This window comes from Triticum urartu, chromosome 3 (genome assembly GCF_003073215.2).
Source record: "Triticum urartu cultivar G1812 chromosome 3, Tu2.1, whole genome shotgun sequence".
NCBI classification, from domain to species: Eukaryota; Viridiplantae; Streptophyta; class Magnoliopsida; order Poales; family Poaceae; genus Triticum; species Triticum urartu.
Window position 1 is genome coordinate 173,086,024 of NC_053024.1, and position 7,900 is coordinate 173,093,923.

Consider the following 7,900-nt stretch of genomic DNA (forward strand, 5'->3'; position numbering starts at 1 on the left):
TAGGAAAGAGTCAATATAAGAGCTTCTCAGCAAGTCCACATACTCAACCATCATTTAGCCTTTCACAATTGCTAACACTCACGTGATATTTATGGTTATGAAGTTTTAATCGGACACAAAGAAAGATAGGGGCTTATAGTTTTTGCCTCCCAACTTTTTACCTCAAGGGTAATGTCAACAATAATAGTTCATGAAAACTCACACCCAATTAGCTATATATACCTAGATCTTTCCAACACATTGTGCTTGCCAAAGGATAAAATGTAAAAAGGAAATGTGAAGATCATCATGACTCTTGCATGAAGTATAAGACAAGAATAAAAGATAGGCCCTTCATAGAGGGAAGCAGAGGTTTTCATGTGCTTTTATGGTTGGATGCACAAAATCTTAATGCAAAAGAACGTCACTTTATATTGCCACTTGTGATATGGACCTTTATTATGCAGCCCGTCGCTTTTATTTCTTCCACATCACAAGATCGTATAAAGCTTATTTTCTCCACGCTAATAATTCATACATATTTAGAGAGCAATTTTTTATTGCTTGCAACGATGACAACTTACTTGAAGGATCTTACTCAATCCATAGGTAGATATGGTGGACTCTCATGGCAAAACTGGGTTTAAGGATATTTGGAAGCACAAGTAGTATCTCTACTTGGTGCAAAGAAATTTGCTAGCAAGAGAGGGAAAGGCAAGCTCAACATGTTGGATGATCCATGACAATATAATTTATCTCAGATGCAAGAAAACATAACCCATTACGTTGTCTTTCTTGTCCGACGTCAACTCTTTAGCATGTCATATTTTAATGAGTGCTCACAATCATAAAAGATGTCCAAGATAGTATATTTATATGTGAAAACCTCTCTTTCTTTATTACTTCCTATTAATTGCAAGGATGACCAAAACTATGTTTGTCAACTCTCAACAATTTTTATTCATCATACCCTTTATATGTGAAGCCATTACTCTCCATATGATCTCTTTATTTATTTTTATTTCTTCTCTTTTATTTTATTCCCTCAAGATCATAGCAAGATAATCAAGCCCTTGACTCAACACTAATCTTTATTATATATAGCTCACAGACTCGATTACATAGAAGGATCATAAAGCAAAACTCAAAACTAGATCATACTAAAACTTTATTATACTAGATCAAGATATTACCAAAAGGATCGAACTAAGAAAAATGGTAAAGATAAAAGTGTGATGGTGATACGATACGGGGGCACTCCCCCAAGCTTGGCAGTTGCCAAGGGGAGTGCCCACACCCATGTGTTTATGTCTCCTTCCTTGGAGGTGGCGATGACAGAGTTGTTGATGATGTAGGCTTGTCGTCCATCTTCCAAGGCATAGGCTCACCATCATAGAAGGATGATCTAGTCTCCGGGATCCTCAAATCTGCAGCCAAACTCATCCTCTTGAATCTATATTCATACTCACGGTTTTGGTTTTGCAGGTCATAGATCTGGGCTTGGAGGTGCTCGATTTTCTCGTGAAGCTTGAAGATGGCCTCCCCAATGTTCTTGTCATCCAGCTTGTGGTTGTTGGTGAACTCCATGATCATTATATGATTGGAGTCGAGTCCACATTCCACCATCTTCTGGCACTTGAAAACTTGTTGCTCCATTGCCTCGAGCCTTATCTCCACGCTTCCGGTCCTCCTTGGTCCCTCAACATCACAAATGTGCAGCAACCCGTCACGCATCTCAATGGTTTGAGGGTGTTGCAGCACCTCCGCGAGGTAGGGGTTGATGACCTTCTCGAAGAACTTGTCCTTGGGGGCACTTGAAGACGCCATGGCGATCTAGATCTGTCAGAAAAACAGCTCGAAACAAAGACAAAAGATATTTGCATGATATGGTGGTCAAAACCTTCAGGAGATTATATAATGAATTTTTACCGACCAAAAGAAGTATCGTGCAAGAAAACGGAGTCCAGAGAGCACACGAGGTGCCCACGAGGCAGGGGGCGCGCCCAGGGGGGTGGGGCGCGCCCTCCACCCTCGTGGACGCCTCGTGTCCTTCCCAGACTACTTCTTATTTTCCTATTTTCTTAAACATTCCAAAACGGAGAAAAATTGCCATTAGAACTGTTTTGAAGTCGGTTTACTTACCGTACCATGTACCTATTCCTTTCGGAGTCTAAAACATTCTAGAAAGTGTACCTTATGTATTCCTCCGGGTCACGGTTTCAATAACATTAGTTTCAACATTTATGGGATTACCTGAGATATAATGTTTGATTCTTTGACTGTTCACCACCCACGGATTTGTGCCTTCGAAGTTGTTTATTTTTATGGCACCGAAACGATAGACCTCCTCGATGATGTAAGGACCTTCCCATTTAGAGAGGAGTTTGCCTTCAAAAAAATCTTAAATGAGAGTTGTATACCAATACATAATCACCTACATTAAACTCACGCTTTTGTATCCTTTTATCATGCCATCTTTTAACTTTTTCTTTAAACAGTTTGGCATTCTCATAAGCCTGGGTTCTCCATTCATCAAGTGAGATAATGTCAAAAAGCCTCTTCTCACCGGCAAGTTGGAAGTCATAGTTGAGCTCTTTAATGGCCCAATATGCCTTATGTTCTAGTTCGAGAGGTAAGTGACAAGCTTTACCATAAACCATTTTATACGGAGACATACCCATTGGATTTTTGTATGCAGTCCTATATGCCCATAATGCATCATCAAGTTTCTTGGACCAATTCTTTCTAGATCTATTAACAGTCTTTTGCAAAATTTATTTGAGCTCTCTATTGCTCAATTCTACTTGACCACTAGATTGTGGATGATATGGAGATGCAATTCTATGATTAACATCACACTTAGCAAGCATTTTACGAAAAGCACCATGAATAAAATGTGAACCACCATCAGTCATTAGATATCTTGGGACTCCAAACCTTGGAAAAATAACTTCTTTAAGCATCTTAATAGAGGTATTATGATCAACACTACTAGTTGGAATAGCTTCTACCCACTTAGTAACGTAATCAAGAGCAACTAAAATATGTGTATACCCATTAGAGGAAGGAAACGGTCCCATATAATCAAAGCCCCAAACATCAAATGATTCAATAACAAGTGAATAATTCATAGGCATTTCTTGACGTCTACTAATATTACCAATTCTTTGACATTCATCACAAGACAAAACAAACTTATGGGCATCCTTGAAGAGAGTAGGCCAATAACAACTGGATTGCAATACCTTATGTGCAGTTCTGTCTCCCGCATGGTGTCCTCAGTAAGCTTCAGAGTGACACTTGAGTAGGATCTGTTCCTGTTCATGCTCACGTACACAACTTCTAATAACACCATCTACTCCTTCCTTATAAAGATGCGGGTCATCCCAGAAGTAATGTCTTAAATCATAGAAGAAATTTTTCTTTTGTTGGTATGTGAAACTAGGTGGCATAAACTTAGCAACAATATAATTAGCATAATCAGCATACCATGGAGCAGTACGAGAAGCATTTATGACAGCTAGTTGTTCATCAGGAAAGCTATCATCAATAGGTAGTGGGTCATCAAGAACATTCTCTAACCTAGAAAAGTTGTCTGCAACGGGGTTCTCAGCTCCCTTTCTATCAATAATATGCAAATCAAATTCTTGAAGCAAGAGAACCCATCTAATAAGTCTAGGTTTAGCATCTTTCTTTTCCATAAGATATTTAATAGCAGCATGATCAGTGTGAACAGTTACTTTAGAATCAACAATATAAGGTCTGAACTTATCACAAGCAAACACAACTACTAAAAATTCTTTTTCAGTAGTAGCATAATTTCTTTGAGCACTGTCTAGAGTTTTACTAGAATATTGGATAACATTTAATTTCTTATCAAATCTTTGTCCTAGAACAGCCCCTACATCATAATCACTAGCATCACACATAATTTCAAATGGTAAATTCCAATCAAGAGGCTGAACAATAGGTGCAGCAATCAAAGCTTTCTTAAGTATTTCAAATGCTTCTACACAATCATCATCGAAGACAAAAGGAACATCTTTTTGTTAAAGATTAGTGAGAGGCCGAGAAATTTTAGAAAAGTCCTTAATGAACCTCCTATAAAAACCGGCATGACCAAGGAAACTTCTTATACCTTTAGTGTCCTTAGGACACGACATCTTTTCAATAGCATCAACTTTAGCTTTATCAACTTCAATACCTCTTTCAGAAATTTTATGCCCCAAGACAATACCTTCATTAACCATAAAGTGGCACTTCTCCCAATTCAAAACAAGATTAGTTTCTTCACATCTCTACAAAACTCGATCAAGGTTGCTTAAGCAATCATCAAAAGAAGTTCCGTAAATGGAGAAATCATCCATGAAAACCTCAACAATCTTTTCACAAAAGTCAGAGAATTGCTACCTCTTGAGCACTGCGTTGGTTTTCCCCGAACAGGAAGGGATGATGCAGCAAAGTAGCGTAAGTATTTCCCTCAGTTTTTGAGAACCAAGGTATCAATCTAGTATGAGGCTACGCGCGAGTCCCTCGCACCTGCACAAAACAAATAAATCCTCGCAACCAACGCGATAAGGGGTTGTCAATCCCTACACGGCCACTTACGAGAGTGAGATCTAATAGATATGATAAGATAATATTTTTGGTATTTTTGTGATAAAGATGCAAAGTAAAGTAAAAAAATAAAAGGAAATAATTAAGTAGTAGGAGATTAATATGATGAAGATAGACCCGGGGGCCATAGGTTTCACTAGTGGCTTCTCTCGAGAGCATAAGTATTCTACGGTGGGTGAACAAATTACTGTTGAGCAATTGACAGAATTGAGCATAGTTATGAGAATATCTAGGCATGATCATGTATATAGGCATTACGTCCAAGACAAGTAGACTGACTCCTGCCTGCATCTACTATTATTACTCCACTCATCGACCGCTATCCAGCATGCATCTAGAGTATTAAGTTAATGAAAACAGAGTAACGCCTTAAGCAAGATGACATGATGTAGAGGGATAAACTCATGCAATATGATGAAAACCCCATCTTGTTATCCTCGATGGCAACAATACAATACATGCCTTGCTGCCCCTACTGTCACTGGGAAAGGACACCGCAAGATTGAACCCAAAGCTAAGCACTTCTCCCATTGCAAGAAAGATCAATCTAGTAGGCCAAACCAAACTGATAATTCGAAGAGACTTGCAAAGATAACCAATCATACATAAAAGAATTCAGAGAAGATTCAAATATTGTTCGTAGATAGACTTGATCATAAACCCACAATTCATCGGTCTCAACAAACACACCGCAAAAAGAAGATTACATCGAATAGTTCTCCACAAGAGAGGGGGAAAACATTGTATTGAGATCCAAAAAGAGAGAAGAAGCCATCTAGCTACTAACTATGGACCCGTAGGTCTAAGGTGAACTACTCACACTTCATCGAAGAAGCCCTCCGTGATCGATGCCCCCTCCGGCGGAGCTCCGGAACAGGCCCTAAGATGGGATCTTGTGGATACAGAAAGTTGCGACGGTGGAATTAGGGTTTTGGCTTCGTATCTGATCGTTTGGGGGTACGTAGATATATATATAGGAGGAAGGAGTACGTCGGTGGAGCAACAAGGGGCCCATGAGGGTGGAGGGCGCGCCTGGGGGGTAGGCGCGCCTCCTACCTCGTGGCCTCCTCTTTTGTGTCTTGACGTAGGGTCCAAGTCTCCTGGGTCTTGTTCGTTGAGAAAATCACGTTCCCGAAGGTTTCATTCCGTTTGGACTCCGTTTGATATTCCTTTTCTTCTAAAGCCTAAAATAGGCAAAAAACAACAATTCTGGGCTGGGCCTCCGGTTAATAGGTTAGTCCCAAAAATAATATAAAAGTGGATAATAAAGCCCAATAATGTCCAAAACAGTAGATAATATATCATGGAGCAATCAAAAATTATAGATACATTGGAGACGTATCAAGCATCCCCAAGCTTAATTCCTGCTCATCCTCAAGTAGGTAAATGATAAAAAACAGAATTTTCGATCCGGAGTGCTACTTGGCATAATCTTAATGTAATTCTTCTTAATTGTGGTATGAATATTCAGATCCGAAAGATTTAAGACAAAAGTTTATATTGACATAAAAAAATACTTCAAGCATACTAACAAAGCAATTATGTCTTCTCAAAATAACATGGTCAAAGAAAGTTCATCCCTACAAAATCATATAGTTTAGTCATGCTCCATTTTCATCACATAAGAATGCTCTCATCATGCACAACCCCGATGACAAGCCAAGCAATTGTTTCATACTTTAGTAATCTCAAACCTATAAACTTTCACGCAATATATGAGTGCGAGCCATGGACATAGCACTATGGGTGGAATAGAATATAATGAGGGGGGTTATGTGGAGAAGACAAAAAAGGAGAAAGTCTCACATCAATGAGGCTAATCAATGGGCTATGGAGATGCCCACCGATTGATGTTAATGTAAGGAGTAGAGATTGCCATGCAACAGATGCACCAGAGCTATAAATGTCTGAAAGCTCAACAAAAGAAACTAAGTGGGTGTGCATCCAACTTGCTTGCTCATGAAGACCTAGGGCACTTGAGGAGGCCCATTGTTGGAATATACAAGCCAAGTTCTATAATGAAAAATTCCCACTAGTATATGAAAGTGACAAAACAAGAGACTCTCTATCATGCAGATTACGATGCTACTTTGAAGCACAAGTGTGGCAAAGGATAGTAACATTGTCCCTTCTCTTTTTTATTTGGCCTTTATCTTTTTTATATGGCCTTTTTTATAATTCCTCACTTGGGACAATGCTCTAGAAAATGATGATCAGCACACTTTTATTTATTTACAACTCAATGATTACAACTCGATACTAGAACAATGTATGACTCTATATGAATGCCTCCGGCGGTGTACCGGGATATGCAATGGATCAAGAGTGACATGTATGAAAGAATTATGAATGGTGGCTTTGCCACAAATACTATGTCAACTACATGATCATGCTAACCAATATGACAATAATGAATGTGTCATGATAAACGGAATAGTGGAAAGTTGCATGGCAATATATCTCAGAATGGTTATGGAAATGCCATAATAGGTAGGTATGGTGGCTGTTTTGAGGAAGATATAAGGAGGTTTATGTGTGAAAGAGCGTATCATATCACGGGGTTTGGATGCACCGGCGAAGTTTGCGCCAACTCTCAAGTGAGAAAGGGCAATGCACGATACCGAAGAGGCTAGCAAGGATGGAAGGGTGAGAGTGCGTATAATCCATGGACTCAACATTAGTCATAAAGAACTCACATACTTATTGCAAAAATCTACAATTCATCAAAAACCTCGACACTACGCGCATGCTCCTAGGGGGATAGATTGGTAGGAAAAGACCATCTCTCGTCCCCGACCGCCACTCATAAGGAGGACAATCAAATAACACCTCATGTTTCAAATTTGTTACATAACGTTTACCATACGTGCATGCTAAGGGACTTGCAAACTTCAACACAAGCATTTCTCAATTTCACAACTACTCAACTAGCACGACTTTGATATTATTACCTCCATATCTCAAAACAATCATCAAGCATCAAACTTCTCTTAGTATTCAAAACACTCATAAGAAAATTTTACTAATCTTGAATACCTAGCATATTAGGATTTTAAGCAAATTACCATGCTATTTAAGACTCTCAAAATAATCTAAGTTAAGCATGAGAGATCAATAGTTTCTATAAAACAAATCCACCACCGTGCTCTAAAAGATATAAGTGAAGTACTAGAGCAAAACTATATAACTCAAAAGATATAAGCGAAGCACATAGAGTATTATAACAAGTTCCAAATCATGTATGGATCTCTCAAAAGGTGTGTACAGCAAGGATGATTGTGGTAAACTAAAAAGTAAAGACTCA